Raw genomic sequence first — 18024 nt, forward strand, 5'->3', positions numbered from 1 at the left:
GCAGCGGGCGAAATCCTGCTTCTTGTCCCTGTCTCACTCACTGTGGAGCAGGGAAGACAGAATCATTGATGGGTTTGTTGCCCCGTCTGAAATGTAGCTTTGACCAATTGTTAGTGATGGAGGTCATGCTGCAGGAGCCTTTAATAATCTTACACAAATCAACATCAACCAGCCAGAATGTGCAAGTTTGAGGGAGGTTCTGAACCATCAGGACTGGAAATGGAAGCAAGTGGAAGATTCTGTCTAGTTTCAGTGTGTACAGACTGTAGCGGGGAAGAGCTAATATCACATGGCTGTTTTAATATTCAGTTAATATTTAACAATAAAGGTGAATTATTGCTCACACTTAAATTCGTTTTGATAATGTTTCTGCCTGGTTTCAAACTGGGGACCCAGGAACTCTAGTTCCTATTTATTATGATTGATAATCACTGTCTATCGATAAACCTGGAGCAGACCGATATACTCTGCATTTTAACTGAATATATGAGATGTGCGCACCGCTATGAGCTGGGTTGTGGACTGTAATGTCTTCACTCTTCTCTGGTGATCTTCTCCAGAAAGGCTGGTGTGGATAGAATCACTTGGTCTGCAAGATATGGTCACGGTGAGGATGATAATGGAACAATTTTCTGCCAAAGTTCAGTGACACCCGATCACTTACCAAGTGATTATGTAAAAATCTAATTCAAATAATCACAGCCACTGCTGGTGAGGGAGGGAAGTAGCAGAGGCAGCTGATTGGATTGTCTCAAACTTAGTGACAAAGAAGCTCCATGAGCTCCTCACACTTGTTGTTGGAGGTGAGGGTGGAGGAGACAGGGGAGGGAGAGCACTTCAAAAGGAACTAACTTAGGTTTGAGATATTAAAAAGACTCAATACACTGTATATTTAACATAAAGCTGATCTATTTGACCTTTATCTACAATATCAGCCCAAATAACTGGGCTAGAGTTTCCAATTGTTGTCGTTACTTGTGAATTTGCTGGTGTCTCTGCAGTGTAGATAAAACAGCAAACCCCTTCCCACATTCAGAGCATGTAAATGGTCTCTCCCCAGTGTGAACTCGCTGGTGTGTCAGCAGGTTGGATGACTGGGTAAAACCCTTCCCACATTCAGAGCATGTAAATGGTCTCTCCCCAGTATGAGCTCGCTGGTGTCTCTGCAGGTTGGATGACTGAGTGAATCCCTTCCCACACACACAGCAGGTGAACGGCCTGTCCCCAGTGTGGCTGTTCTTGTGTACAGTGAGTTGAGACAACCACCTGAACCCAGTCCCGCAGAGAGAGCATCTGAATGGTCTCTCGTCAGTATGAACACGTCGATGGCGCATCAGTTCCGTCGAACCTCTATAGTACTTCCCGCAGTCCGGACATTTAAAAGGTCTCTCATCACTGTGAACTCGCTGGTGTGTCCGCAGGTTGGATGACTGAAGGAATCCCTTCCCACACTTAGAGCAGGTGAATGGCCTCTCCCCAGTGTGAACCCGCTGATGTATCAGCAGATAGGATGAACTAGTGAATCCCTTCCCACACTCGGAGCAGGTGAACGGTTTCTCCCCAGTGTGAGTGCGGCAATGATGTTCCAGGTGAGACGAGGATTTGAATCCCTTTCCACGTTGCCATGGTTTTATCCCGTTGTGACGGCATTTATGTTCTGACAGTCCAGAAGATTGGTTGAAGCCTTGTCCACACACAGAACACGTGTACAGTTTCTCTCCACTGTGAACGGTGCTTTTTCCTTCCATGTTCAAAATTCAGTGATATTTAGGTTACGATAAATTGGGTCACTCTGTCAGATTCTGATGTGATGTTTGGTTTGAGTTGCCCGACTGCAAATCCTCCCCTTCTACTACCCTGTGAAATTGATTTAAAACAGAAAAAAGTGAGTGAGAGAGAACCTACAAAAATACAAAGGCAGGTTGTGAAACTGAGCTGAATGAATCTGGTAATTTATGGGCTGGCACCAGGGAAAAGTGACCATGAAAACTGCTGGATTGTCATAAAAACCCAACTGGTTCACTAATGTCCTTCAGGGAAGGGAACCTGCTACATGGTCTATGCCCACTCAAGACTCTGTCCACAAATTTCAAAATTGTGCCTGAACACTAAGGTCTGGATCATTTATATGTATCAGGAACAGCATGGGTCCGAAAACTGACTCCTGGGGAACTCCACTCTTAACCTTCCTCCAGTCTGAAAAACATCCATTAACCACGACTCTCTGTTTCCAGTCAGCCAATATTGTACCCATGTTGCTTCTGTCCCTTTTATTCCATGAGATATAATCTTTGCTCACAAGTCTGTTGCGTGGCACTTTATCTAATGACATTTGGAAGTCCATGCACACCACAGTAACAGCATTAGGAAGAACAAAGAAAAGTACAGCACAGGAACAGGCCCTTCGGCCCTCCAAGCCTGCGCCAATCATATTGCCCGTCAACTAAAATATTTTGCACTTCCGGGGTCCGTATCCCTCTATTCCCATCCTATTCATGTATTTGTCAAGCTGCCTCTTAAACACCACTGCTTCCACCACCTCCTCTGGCAGCGAATTCCAGACACTCACTACCCTCTGCGTAAAAAACTTGCCCCGCACATCTCCTCTATAGTTTTATCCTCTCACCTTAAATTTATGTCCCCTCGTAATTGACTCTTCCACCCTGGGAGAAAGCTTCTGACTATCTACTCTGTCCATGCCACTCATAATTTTGTAAACTTCTATCAAGTCGCCCCTCAATCTCCTTCGCTCTATTGAGAACAATCCGAGTTTCTCCAACCTCTCCTCATAGCTAATAACCTCCAGACCAGGCAGCATCCTGGTAAACCTCCTCTGCACCCTCTCCAATGCCTCCATATCCTTCTGGTAATGTGGCGACCAGAATTGCACGCAATATTCCAAGTGTGGCCTAACCAAGGTTCTATACAGCTGCAGCATGACCTCCCAGCTTTTATACTCAATAACCCTGCCAATGAAGCCAAGCATGCCATATGCCTTCCTGACTACCTTATCCACCTGCGTTGCCACTTTCAGTGACCTGTGGACCTGTACACCCAGATCCCTCTGCCCGTCAATGCACTTAAGGGTTCTCCCATTTACTGTATAATTCCTGCCTGTATTAGACCTTCCAAAATGCATTATCTCACATTTGTCTGGATTAAACTCCATCTGCCATTTCTCTGCCCAAGTCTCCAACCGATCTATATCCCATTGTATCCTTTGACAATCCTCTTCACTATCTGCAACTCCTCCAACCTTAGTGTCGTCTGCAAACTTACTAATTAGCCCAGTTACATTTTCCTCCAAATCATTTATCGAGACATTACCCTGAACAACGCTCTCTGTTACCTCATCAAAAAGCTTAAGCAACTTAGTTAAACACAATTTTCCCTTAACAAATCCATGCTGGCTTTCCTTAATTAACCCACATTTGCTCAAGTGACTATTAAATATGTCCTGAATGACCATTTCTGGAAGCTTCCCCAGCACCGAGATTAAACTGACTGGTCTGTAGTTGTTGGGCTTATCTTTGCACCTTTTTTTGAACAAAGGTGTAACATTTGCAGTTTTCCAGTCCCTGTGTCAGCAACTCTGAATCTCAGGAAGGCTGGAAAATTATGGCCAGCACTTCCACAATTTCCACTCTCATTTCCCCTCAGTATTCCTGGATGCATCTCATCCAGTCCCGGGGTTTTGTCAACTTTGTCAGACAGACTATCCAATATCTCCTCCTTATCAGTTTTAAACCCCACAAGGGTCTGAACTATCTCCGCTTTCACAATCACCTGTGCAGCATATTTTCCCTTGGTAAAGTCCCTTGGCAAAATATTCATTTAATACCTCAACCATGACCCCTATCTCCATGACTAAATCACCTCTTTGGTTCTTAATTGCCTCCACTCCTCCTTTTACCACTCTTTTACTATTTACATGCCCATGGAAGACTTCTTGATTTATTTCCATGTTTGCTTTCAGTCTCTTTTCATGCTCTCTTTGCTTTTCTTATTTGGTTTTCCAAATCCCTCTGAACCTTCTCTATTCAGCCTGGTTCTTGGTGTTATTATCCAGCTAACATGTGTCATAAGCACACTTTTTCTCCTTTATCTCAATTCTATCTCATTTCTCATCGAGGGGGCTGTGGATTTGTTTACCCTACCTTTCCCCTTCATGGGAATATATCTTTACTGTGTCAGAACTCTCTTCTTTGAAGGCAGTGTATTGTTCAGTTATAGTTTCACCTGCCAACTTTTGATTCATAAGACCATAAGATGTAGGAGCAGAAGTAGGCCATTCGGCCCATCAAATCTGCTCCGCCATTCAATGAGGTCATGGCTGATCTGGTAATCCCCAACTCCACTTTCCAGCATAGCCCTTGATTCCTTTACAGGTTAAAAATCTGTCTATCTCAGCCTTGAATATACTTAACGACCCAACCTCTACAGCCCTCTGCGGTAAAGAATTCCAGATTCACTACCCACTGAGAGAAGAAATTCTTCATTGTCTCTGTCTTAAATGGGCGACCCTTTACTCTGAGATTATGCCCCTTGTTCCTAGACTCTCCCATTCAGCATCTACCCTGTCAAGATCCCTAAGAATCTTATATGTTTCAATAAGGTCGCCTCTCACACTTCTAAACTCCAATGAGTACAGGCCCAGCCTACTCAACCTCTCCTCATAAAAAAATCCCTCCATACCCGGGATCAACCTCGAGAGCCTTCTCTGGACTGCCTCCAATGCCAGCATATCTTTGCTGAGAGAAGGGGGCCAAAACTGTTCACAGTATTCTAGGTGTGGTCCAACTAGTGCCTTATAGAGTTTGAGCAAGACTTCTCGATTTTTAAACTCCATTCCCTTTGAAATTCCAACTTACCTGGGTCAGATCCATTCTTACCCCATTGAAGTTGGCTTTCTTCCATTTAATTATTCTTACCCTTACTTGAAATCTTTGCACACAGGTAGAACAGATAAGTTGTTTACCTTCCACATTAAAAGTTTGATGTTATTCAGGTCCTGACGAATCAAATGACTCTGTCAGATCTTGATGTGATGTTTGGTTTGAGTTTCCCGTCCGTCAATCCTCTGCCTCTAATACCCTGAAAAAGAAATTTCCAAAATCCATGACTGTCAGTCCAGGATAGACATTGAGAGGAAAAATACATTTCTCTTGGTTTGCGTTTGGTGTGTGTAAATCCTCCCCTTTTAACCCCCTGTAAAAAGAGTTTTCAAAATCCATCCCTGTCAGTCCAGGATAGACATTCACAATATTCTCTCCTCCTGCTGACAGGGAAAGGGATGAACGCGCATGTGGGGAGCATTTTAGTGATAGCGACCACAACATGGTACAATTTAAGCTTGTTTTGGACAAAGAAATAGACAATTTGCAAAATAAATGTTTTGGATTGGGGGAGAGCAGATTTTAGTAAAATAAGGCAGGATCTGGCAAAGGTAGACTAGGAACAGCTACTTGTGGGGAAATCTACAGAAGAGTAGTGGGGGGCATTCGAAAAGGAAATGGGAAGGGTACAGGCTCAACATGTTCCCTCTAGGGTGATAGGAAGGAGTAACAAGCCCAGAGAACCATGGATGACCAGAGATATTCAGGATACGATGAGAAGGAAAAGAGAAGCTTTTAGCAGGTACAAGGGGAGCAAACCAGCGGAGGCATTAGTGGAATTCAGAAAGTGCAGGGTGGAGCTTAATCACAGAATCACAAAGTGCAGAAGAGGCCCTTCGGCCCATCGAGTCAGTGCCAACATGTGAGAAACACCTGACCTACCTAATTCCATTTACCAGCACTTGTCCCAAGGCCTTGAATGTTATGAAGTGCCAAGTGCTCATCCGGGTACTTTTTAAAGGATGTGAGGCAACTCGCCTCCACCACCCTCCCAGGCAGTGCATTCCAGACTGTCACTCTGGCTCCACCCATAGATTTCCCCCTTGGTCCCTAATGGGCCCGACCCTTTTCCTGGTTATCCTCTCCCTATTGATATACTTATGGAATATCTTGGGATTTTTCCTGCCTTTCCAGCCAGAGCTTTCTCATACCTCCTGTTTGCTCTCCTAATTGCTTTGAGAGTGTCTTGGGCTATAGGAAGATATAGACGGGATGGTCAAATGGGCAGATAAGTGGCAGATGGAATTTAACCCTGAGAAATGTGAGGTAATACACTTTGGAAGGAGTAATTTGACAAGGAAGTATTCAATGAACGGCATGATACTAGGAAGTCCTGAGGAACAAAGGGGCCTTGGCATGTGTGTCCATAGATCTCTGAAGGCGGAGGGGCATGTTAGTGGGGTGGTGAAAAAGGCAGATGGGGCATTTGCCTTTTTCAGTTGAGGCATAGATTACAAAAGTAGGGAGGTCATGTTGGTGTAGAACCTTAGTGAGGCCACAGCTGGAGTACTGTGTGCAGTTCTGGTAGCCACATTATAGGAAAGATGTGATTACACTGGAGGGGATGCAGAGGAGATTCACCAGGATGTTGCCTGGGATGAAACATTTAAGTTATGAAGAGAGGTTGGATAGACTTGGGTTGTTTTCGTTGGAGCAGAGAAGACTGAGGGGCGACCTGATCGGGGTGTACAAGATTATGAGGGGCATGGACAGGGTGGATAGGGAGCTGCTGTTCCCCTTAGCTGAAGGATCAGTCACGAGGGGACACAAGTTCAAGGTGAGGGGCAGGAGGTTTAGGGGGGATGTGAGGAAAAACGTTTTTACCCAGAGGGTGGTGACGGTCTGGAATGCACTGCCTAGGAGGGTGGTGGAGCCAGGATGCCTCACATCCTTTAAAAGCTGGAAATCTCTTCTTGGGCCTCCACCTATCACTGGCCCCCTGTCAAGCTCTCCTGCCCCACTCCCTTCTACCAGCTTATATTTCATCTCATTTCTATATGCTTTAATTCTGATGAAGGGTCATACGGACTCGAAATGTCAACTGTATCCCTCTCTGCAGATGCTGTCAGACCTGCTGAGTTTTTCCAGGTATTTTTGTTTCTGTTCTAGATTTCCAGCATCCGCAGTATTTTGCATTTATCCTTTAAAAAGTACCTGGGTGAGCACATGGCACGTCATAACATTCAAGGCTATGGGCCAAGTGGTGGTAAATAGGATTAAGTAGGTAGGTCAGGTGTTTCTCATGTGTCGGTGCAGACTCGATGGGCTGAAGGGCCTCTTCTGATAGACTGTCCACCAATATTCATTACAAGCCTACCGACTCCCACAGCTACCTCGACTACAGCTTCTCACACCCAGCTTCCTGTAAGGACTCCATCCCATTCTCTCAGTTCCTTCGCCTCCATCGCATCTGTTCTGATGATGCCACTTTCAAAAACAGTTCCTCTGACATGTCCTCCTTCTTCCTTAACCAAGGTTTTCCACCCACGGTGGTTGACAGGGCCCTCAACCATGTCCGGCCCATCTCCCGCGCATCCGCACTCACCTTCTTCTCCCTCCCAGAAACATGATAGGTCCCCCTTGTCCTCATTTATCACCCCACCAGCCTCCGCATTCAAAGGATCATCCTCCGCCATTTCCGCCAACTCCAGCATGATGCCACCACCAAACACATCTTCCCTTCACCCCCTCTGGCGGCATTCCATAGGGATCGTTCCCTCCGTGACACCCTGGTCCACTCCTCCATCACTCCCTACACCTCAACCCCATTCCACGGCACCTTCCCATGCAACCGCAGAAGATGCAACACCTGCCCCTTTACTTCCCCTCTCCTCGCCGTCCAAGGGCCCAAACACTCATTTCAAGTGAAGCAGCATTTCACCTGTACTTCCCTTAACTTAGTCTACTGCATTCGTTGCTCCCAATGCGGTTTCCTCTACATTGGAAAGACCAAATGCAGACTGGGTGACCGCTTTGCAGAACACCTTCGTTCTGTCCACAAGCATTACCCAGACCTCCCTGTCGCTTGCCATTTCAACATTCCACCCTGCTCTCATGCCCACATGTCCGTCATTGGCTTGCTGCATTGTTCCAGTGAAGCTCAACGCAAACTGGAGGAACAGCACCTCATCTTCCGACTTGGCACTTTACAGCCTTTCGGACTGAATATTGAATTCAACAAGTTTAGATCATGAACTCTCTCCTCCATTCCCACCCCCTTTATGATTTTTCCCCCTCCTTTTTGATTTTTCCAATAATTTACATAGATTTTTCTTTTCCCACCTATTTCCATTATTTTTAAACGTATTTCCATCCATTGGTTTATCTCTACCTTTTAGCCTTTTTCGATTCCTTCACCCCACCCCCACCCAGGCTATCTGTACGTTGCTTGTCCTGCTTTCTACCCTTAATTAGCACATTCCTTAGATAATATCACCACCTTCAACACCTCTTCGTCCTTTTGTCTGTGACATCTTTTGGTTATCTCCACTATCACTGGCCCTCTATCCAGCTCTACCTGTCCCACCCTCCCTTAAACCAGCTTATATTTCACCCCTTTTCTATTTTTCCTTACTTCTGTTGAAGAGTCATGCGGACTTGAAACGTTAACTGTATCCCTTCCACAGATGCTGCCAGACCTGCTGAGTTTTTCCAGGTATTTTTGTTTTTGGCCTCTTCTGCTCTGTGTGATTCTAAGTCCAGCTGCACGTTTCCCACTAGAAAGATGGCAGCGGCGCATGCGCCCTGCTGCACATTGTCCCCTATACAAATGGCGGCCGTTTACTTGGGCCTCTCTCCGAAGGTAAAGTGGGCCCCACCTGCCGCCGCCTCGTTTGATGCAACCGCAGGACCGGTAGCTTCTTATTCACAGTTTCAGACCTGTACTGGGTGTTTATGAAGATCCCCGCCATCTCCGCCGCTTCCATTCCTCCCCACTCACCGGCTCCCTTCACTCGCCTGTTCTCGATATTTCTCAGTCCTTCGGTCAGCTCCGGACTCTCTGGACTGCGCATGCTCCGGTTTGAGCTCACATTGCGAACGTTCCTGTCGCTGCCCGGTACTGCGCCTGCGCAGGGGGCTCCGCTAAACCATGGCCGAGCAGGTGCCGCCCACATCCCGTGATTGAATAAAAAGAATAGGGTCCATTCCGCCCCGCGGCGAATGCTGGGTAAAATGCTGCCATTGAAACGTGATTGTGTTCAACAGAAAATTATGTTTTGTGATCCGATGCTGATTGGAGCCACAGGGCCAAGATATAAAATTATTATAAAAGCAAAATTATGCGGATGCCGAAAATCTGAAACAAAAACAGAAAATGCTGGAAAAACTCAGCAGTTCTGACAGCAACTGTGGATAGAGAAACAGACTTGATGTTTCGAGTCCGTTTGACTCTTCTTCAAAGCTGACTCTTGTTCAGCTCTGATGCATCTTACGGACTTGAAACGTCAAGTCTGTTTCTCCACAGATGCTGTCAGATCTGCTGAGTTTTTCCAGCACTTTCTGTGTTTGTGTTATATAAAATTATTAAGTCCATTGATACGGCAACCAAAGTGAACTGGTACTCCAATCTATCCTCATAACTGAAGATTCTCATCCCTGGAACCATTCTTGTAAACCTCAACTTCACTCTCTCCAATGCATCACATCCTTCCTATACTGTGGCACTCAGAACTGTCCCGGTATAGTTAACAGCAGAACACACACTTATGGTTAATTGTAGGCTGTTTGAACAAGTGACTTTTCTTCCCATACACAGAACATTCAAACTCTGTGTTGTCAGTAGAAATGTAGCAATTTTGGATCAAATCCTCTGAAGGTTTAAAACTGGTGTGTTAACAAGTGGGCACAGTGAGTAAACCCCTTTGCACAAATGCAGTATCTGAATGGTCTCTCTCAGGTGTAACTGTGTTGCTCTGTCAGCGAATGGGGTGACCGAGTGAATCACTTCTGCTGAAGAAGAGTCATACAGATTCGAAACATTAACTCTGTTTCTCTCTCCACAGATGCTACTAGACCTGCTGAGTTTTTCCAGCATTTTATGTTTTTATTTCAGATTTCCAGTATGCGCAGTATGTGGCTTTTATATGAGTCATTTCCATATTGAGCTGGTCAATGACCTTTTCGTGATTTTACCAATGATTTTCCAGCTCAATCTGGGATCTCAAATCCTTCTGATAATCACAGAAACAGAATTATAATGGCACAAATGGAGGCCATTTGGCCCAACGTGTCTGTACGGGCTCTCCAAATAAGCATTTTGACTTAGTGCCATTCTCCGCCTTTTCCCAGTAGCCTTGCACATTGTTTCTATTCAGATAATCGCCCAATGCCTTCGAATGCCTGGATTGAGCCCGCCTCCACTACACTTCCAGGCAGTACATTCCAGACTCGAACCACTCGCTCAGTGATTTTTTTTTTATCACATCACATTTGCTTCTTTTGTAAACCACTTTAAATCAGTGCCCTCTTGGTCTCGATCCTTTTATGAGCAGGAACAATTCCCCCCACTCACATTATACTCTATCCAGCCCCCTCATGATTTTGAACATCTCTATCAAATCTCCTCTAACCTTCTCCTCTCCAAGGAGAATAGTTCCAGCCTCTCCAATCTATCTTCATAACTGAAGATTCTCATCCCTGGAACCATTCTTGTAAACCTCGCCTTCACTCTCTCCAATGCATCACATCCTTCCTATACTGTGGCACCCAGAACTGTACACAATACTCCAGGTGAGGTCTAGCTAGTGCCTTATCTAAATTCAGCATAATCTCCTTGCTCTTGTACTCCATGCCCGATTAAAAGCCCAGAATACTGTATGCTTTATTAACGTCTCTCTTCACCTGTCCTGCCACCTTCAATGATCTATGCACGTATACACGCAGGCCCCAACTGCTCCTGCACCCTTTTTAGAATTGTACCCCTTATTTTATATTGCCTCTCCATGTTCTTTCTACCAAAATACATCATCTCACACTTCTCCACATTGAACTTCATCTGCTATCTATCTGCCCACCAACTTGCCTATGTCCTTTTGAAGTTCTTTGCTGTCTGCCTCACAGTTTACAGTGCTTCCAAGTTTAGTATCATCTGCAAACTTTGAAATTGTCCCCTGCACACTAAGATCTAGATCATTAATATTGGTCACAAAAAGCAAGGGTCCCAATACCGACCTGCGGGGATCTCCATTAGAAACCTTCCTCCAGCCAGAAAAGTATCCATTGACCATTACTCGCTGTTTCCTTTTACTCAGCCAATTCTGTATTCACGTTACTATTGTCCTTTTTATTCCATGAACTATAACTTTTCTCACAAGTCTGTTGTGCAGCACTGTCTTGAATGCCTTTTGAAAGTCCATAACCACATCAAGAGCATTACCCTCATCAACCTTCTTGTTACCACTTCAAAGAACTCCAGCAAGTTTGTTAAACAGGATTTCCCCTTTAGATTTCCCCTTGCTGGCCCTTCCTAATCAACCCACATTCTTCCATGTGACAACTAATTCTATCCTGAATAATTTTCTCTGGAAGCTTCCCCACCAACGAAGTTAAACTGACTGGTCTGTAAATGTTGGACTTATCCTTACCCTTTTTGAGCAAGGGTGTAATGTTTGCAATTCTCCAGTCCCCTGGCACCTCCCCTGAGTCAAAGGAAGACTGAACGATTATGGCCAGTGCCCTTGCAATTTCCACTCTCACTTCTTTCAATATCCTTGGATGCATCTCATCCAGTCCCCGTGCCTTGTCAACTTTAAGTACCAACAGTTCAATCAACACTTCCCCCTTATCAATTTTGTACCCTTTCAGTGACAGAGGTTCCCCGTCTGTCACCGTGGCCTGTGTGGCATCTGCTTCCTTGGTAAAGTCAGATGCAAAATATTCATTTAACATCTCACCCTGCCTCCATGTGTAATCCCCCCTCTTGGCCCCTAAGCGACCCTACTCCTCCTTTTACTTCCCTTTTATGTACCTATAGAAAACTTTGACATTTCCCTTTATGTTGGCTCCAGTTTTTTTCTCATGACCCCTCTTTTCTTCTCTTATTTGCATTTTCACTTCCCTTCTGAACCTTCTGTAATCTGATTGGTTCCCAATTGTATTTTCTATCTGACACCTGTCATCGGCACACTTTTTCTCCTTTATCTTAACTTCTATCTCATTTTTCATCCAGGGAGCTCTGGATTTGTTTGACTTACCTTTCCCTTTTTGAGGGAATATGCCTCAAACCATTTCTTCTTTGAAGGTAGCCCATTGTTCAGCTCCCTCTTCCCACAAACCTTTGGTTCCAGTCTATCCGGCCCAGTTCTGTTCTTGCTCTATTGAAGTCGGCCCTCCCCCAGTTAATTATTCTTACTCTGGATTGCACATTATCCTTTTCTACCATCATCCTAAACCTTATGATAAAAATGATCATTGTCTCCTGAATACTCCCCCACTGACACCTGATATACTTGGCTCACATCATTTCCAAGAACTAGGTCTGGCAGTGCTTCCTTTCTTGTTGGACTGGACACATGCTGTAGAAAATTTGCCTGAGCAAACCCTAGGAACTCTTGCCCCTCTCTACTCTTTACACTACCACTACCTCAGTCTATATTCAGGAAATTAAAGTCCGCCATTATAACTACTCTGTAATGTTTGCACCTCTCTGCTGTTTCCCTGCAGATCTGGTCCTCTACATCCTTCCCACTAGTTGCTGGTCTATAGACTACACTGAGCAATGTAACTGCACCCTTTTTGTTCCTCAGCTCTAGCCAAATTGATTCTGACCTTGAACCCTCTGGGACATCCTCTTTCTCCAGCACTGCAATGCTTTCCTTAATCAATACAGCCACCCCTCCTGCTTTTCTTCCTGCCCTATATTTCCTGAACACGTTGTTCCCAGGAATATTTAACACCCAGTCCTGCCCTTTCCTGAGCCAGCTCTCTGTCATCGCCACAACGTAACATGGCAATCTGCACCTGTAACTCAGCAATCTTATCTACTATACTCCGTGCATTCACATACATATAGTATAACCCGATTTTGAGTGCATTACTTTCTCCCTCACTCCCTATTTGCTTTTCTAGTGTTATCTGTCTCTCCCAGTATTTTGTGCACCTTGATATTACTCTCTAATATTCTCTCCTGTTTCCCACATCCCTGCTGAATTAGTTTGAAACGCACCCCCCCCCCCCAACCCGTCTGTCCCCCTGTCCGCCCCAACAGGACAAGCAAACACACCTGAAGGAGCTCAGGTCTGGCTCTGTCCAGCTGCAACCCTTCCGGCTTGTACAGGTGCCATTTTCCCTCAGAGCCAGTCCCAGTGCCCCAGGAATCTAAAGCCCTCCATCCTGCAACATCTTTCCAGCCACATATTCATCTGCCTTATCCTCCTATTTCTATACTCACTTGCACATGGCACTGGAAGTAATATGGAGAATAATACATTTGAGGTCCTGCTTGCTAATTTTCTACCCAGCTCCCTAAATTCTGTCTGCAGGACAACATCCCTCTTCCTACTTAAGTGATTGGTACCAACGTGGACCACGACCTCTGGCTGTTCACCCTCCCCCAGAAGAATATCCTGCACCCACTCGGTGACATCCTTGACTTTGGCACCAGGAAGGTAACATACCATCCTGGAGTCATGTCGACAGCTGCAGAAACACCTCTCTGTTCCCTTAACTAACGAATCCCCTATCACTATTGCTCTTCCTTTCTTCTTCTTCCAACTTCTCTTGTAGCTGGTGTATGGAGAAGGTCATGTCCACTGTAGAACTACCAGCAAGAAACATCACTGTGGTTCTCCTTAGATTCGGTCTGCAAAAAGATAAAGTCTTTAAAACATGACCCTAGTGAAGGTCTTCCTAGTGACGCTAAGGAGTGAGATGGCCCTGTAGTCACAATCTCTTCTGTCACCTTTGTATTTGGTTATTGTGATGATTTTTGTGTCACGCATGTGGAATGGCTCCTACCTCCCAACAGCGAAGTGGGTGCTAACAATAAATGGAACTTTCCGTGCTTGAGCAGTTCAGCTGGAATTCCATTAAGCCGGGTGACTTTCTGTTTGCTGAACAATCAATGGCCTTTTCAAACTCGAGCGATGAGGGTTCCTTGTCCAACTAACAATGACAGGAAGTTACTGGAGAGTCAAACAGAGACTGGGAGATGTCCATCTCATGGGTGTACAGATCAGTTATGTTCAACCCAGCGGGACATCTGATTACTTCTGTTGGTGAGCACTTCACCATAAGATTTCAGTGGGAGTCAACTTTGGTGATGATCGAACCAAGTGCCCTGTTCATCCAATCACTACATAGCACATAGATTTCCTATGTCGCAGGCTGGTTGAATTTCTTGACGCAGGTCGATCCAATGTTTATTTGCTGTTATGACCAATGCAGTTGATGAAGTATAGTTATTTAAAAATCCCAGAGGGAAACTTTAAACAACTGTCATAACCTATAATTTTAAGTGTTATGTTTGAGGTGCGACCTTAAATTCAGGAATCAGACCATCAGTTCTCGAGGTTTTACATTAAACTAATTGAAACATTTATTAATTTACACAGGTTAAAACATATACACATGGCTACAAATTACTACTGTTACAGTTTTTAACAAATTCCCAAACTAGTCTCCATTAAGGCAAAAGCAACCCATAGACTGAACCAAACACCAGGCAAAGCATTTTCACCTCACGAATTCAAAATGAGCTTATTTTCACTTTGGAGCCAGTTGGAGGCTTGCAGCTGCCTTTTGACCTTACATTGCCTCTGCCTGCACACCTGAAAACTACAGAAATTATACCTACCAGCTCCATTGAATGTTAATTCTCATTGTATCAACAACCTCTTTGAACTTCACCTTTTAACAATGAAACTCCTTTCATAATACCAATTTTATGAGTAATATGAACATATTGCTTGGCAGCTGCTAGAAAAGTGTCAATTTTCACCCCACTTGTTAAATGATCTATTCAAAAAATGCAAATTCATGCTATCTCTGTTACATAACAAAACTAGCACATTTCAAAGCACCCAGACTAACTGGCTTTAAGCCAATTAAGACATGCCCGCAGACCAAACCTCTATTTTAAAAGAAAAATATTTTCCAAAATATTATAGACATTAATAGCTTCATGACATTGAACAGCGTCTCCCTGTCTTTTACACGACTGTCTTGGCTACATTCAAGTTACGGAGGGTTCTAGCTGTTGGGTCTATGTTGTGCATCAGGTAGGTTTTGCTTTTTATTTAAATAACAGTTGTCATGTCTGCTGATTAATTCTCAAAATAGTCTTTGTTGTGCATTCCACCTTTACCAAATGTTGCTGCTGCTGTGTCAGAAATGATTGAACTCAGCGGCTTCCAAGCTTCATCGATATAAATGTTGATCGATGAAGCTTTTATTGATGTGCCTGTAAAATATTTTAATATTTTGATTCTTCTTTGATAATTTAATTTCATAACGGAGGTGTCACTGTGAAGAATGTGGAAGTCAGTAAGAATTGTCAGCAAGGACTAATCAGCACTTTCTAATTGGAGATGTTAATCAGTGGAACCTTTCAGACACTGAATTGTAGATTTTGCACCAAAGACCAATTTGGGATTGAAGTGAAAGTTCATTAGTTTATTGTAAACGAGTTCCAGTTGAGAGGGGAAAGATCACAGATGGGGCTTTTAAAAAGGGACACTGCAGCCGTGAAAATCAGTGACATCTCAGGAATATTAAACTCCATCCAGTTCTCGGGGTTGTTAACGTAAGCAGGAACAAACCTGAGAAAGAAACAAAGAAAATAGGAGCAGTAGTAGGTCATTCGGCCCTCGAACCTGCTCTGCCATTCAATATGATCATAGCTGATCCTCTATCTCAACGCCATCCTCCAAATCTCTTGGCATTCCCCTTGATACCTTTAGAGTCCAGAAATCAATCTATTTCCTTCTTAAATATATTCTTTAACTCGGCCTCCACTGTCTTCTGTGGCAGAGAATTCCACAGGTTCACCACCCTTTGAGTGAAGAAGTTTCTCCTCATCTCAGTCCTAAACATTTTACCCAGTATCCTGAGACAGACCCCTTGTTCAGGACACCTCTCTCCCCGCCCCCCACCCCCCAACACCCCTCCCCCTCCCAGCCAGAGGAAACATCATTCCTGCATCCAGTCTGTTCAACCCGGTCAGAATTTTCTATGTTTCAAATAGATCCCCTCTCATTCTTTTAAACGCCAGTGAATACAGGACTAGTCAGCCCAATCTCTCCTCACACGACAATCCTGCAATCCCAGGAATCAGTCTGGTGAACCTTCGCTGCACTCCCTCTATGGCAAGTATATCCTTTCTTAGGTAAGGAGACCAAAACTGCGCACAATATTCCACAATACTATCAATCCTGGATGTAATTAACAGCAGCAATAACAACAGAATCCAACCCCTGCAGTCACTTATGAATTTGCCGGTGTCTCAGCAGGCTGGAGGACCTTGTGAATGATTTCCCACACGAGGAGCAGGTGAAAGGTCTCTCCCCAGTGTGAGTGCGTTGGTGAGTCAGAAGGTTGGATGACTGCCTGAAGCTCCTTCCACAGGTAATGCAGCTGAACGGATTTTCCTCAGTGTGAATTCGGTGGTGTGACTGGAGGGTGAATAACCGAGTGAATCCCTTCCCACAACGGCGCAGGTGAACGGTCTCTCCCCAGTGTGAAGTCGCTGGTGTCTCACCAGGTCGAATGACTGAGAAAACTTCTTCCCACACACGGAGCAGGTGAACGGTCTCTCCCCAGTGTGAGTGCGTTGGTGCACAGTGAGGGTGGACGACTGCCCGAAACTCTTTCCGCAGTGAGTGCAGCTGAATGGCTTCTCCTCAGTGTGAATTCGCTGGTGTGTCCAAAGGCCGGATGATCGAGTGAATCCCTCCCCACACACGGAGCAGGTAAACGGCTTCTTCCCAATGTGAATTCACTGGTGTATTGCGAGGTGGATGAATTATTGAACCACTTCCCACAGTAAGTGCAGCTGAAGGGCTTCTCCTCAGTGTGAATTCGCTGGTGTAACATCAGGAAGGTTGTCTTAGTAAATCTCTTCCCACATATGGAACAGCTGAATAGTTTCTCCCCAGTGTGAATGCGTAGATGGATTTCCAGCTAGGATGAAGAATTGAATCTTTTCCCACTGTCCTCACATTTCCACGGTTTCTCCATGGTGTGGGTGTCCTTATGTCTCTCCAAGTTTGACAATAAGTTGAAGCCTCATCCTCACACAGAACATGTGTACGGTTTCTCCCTACTGTGAATGGTGTGATTTTTTTTCAGGCTGTGTAACTGGTTAAATCTCTTTCCACAGTCAGTTCACTGGAACACTCTCACTTGGGTGTGCGTGTCTCGGTGCTTTTGCAGTCACACCGATGTTTGAAATCTTTTCCACGTACAGAAGAGACAAACATTTCTTCTTCCACATTCAAAGGTTCATGATATTCAGGTCCAGAATAATCAAGTGACTCAAACCAAGATGATTGTTTAGAGTTTTCCATCTACAAATCCTTCCCTTCTAATACCAGCAAAAAGAGTTTACAAAATTTATTGTTGTAAGTACAGGGTGTAGAAATTCAGAATAGATAATTTCAGTTTTTAAATTATTCTTTCTCTGGATGTTGGCGTCACTGTGTTGCCAGCATTTGTTGCCCATCCCTGATTACCCTTGAACTGAGTAGCTTGCTGGCTTACTCAGTAGCTGAGTAGCTTGCATTTCAGAGGGCATTTAAAAATCAACCACATTGCTGTGGCTCTGGAGTCATGCAGATCAGACCAGGTAAGGACAGCGGATTTCCTAAAGGACATTGGTGAACCAGATGGGTTTTTACAACAATCAATGGTAATTTCATAGTCACCATTACTGAGACTAGCTTTTAATTCCAGATTTATGGGATTTGAACCTCTGGATTACTAGTCCAGTGGCATTACCAATGCGCCATCGCATTTCCCTGATAGAATATATTTTCATCTTGTTCCTCAAAACTGTAAATCCACGTTCCACACACATTCCCACCTCCATAGGTTTCTATGAGATCCCCCCTCATTCTTCTGAACTCCGGGAGAAGCCCCGCAGCTGCAAACCAGGAGCTGACAATTATTCCTCAGGGTTTGCGGATCCACAAAG

General features: G+C 44.6%; 1 protein-coding gene across 1 annotated transcript in view; it reads right to left on the minus strand.

The window, feature by feature from the left end:
* LOC144697271 (uncharacterized) overlaps positions 1–18024 on the minus strand; it is a 407386-nt gene that overhangs the window by 389165 nt on the left and 197 nt on the right. The window lies entirely within an intron of this gene.

The sequence above is a fragment of the Cetorhinus maximus genome, chromosome 23, assembly GCF_964194155.1.
Source record: "Cetorhinus maximus chromosome 23, sCetMax3.hap1.1, whole genome shotgun sequence".
Lineage (NCBI taxonomy): Eukaryota > Metazoa > Chordata > Chondrichthyes > Lamniformes > Cetorhinidae > Cetorhinus > Cetorhinus maximus.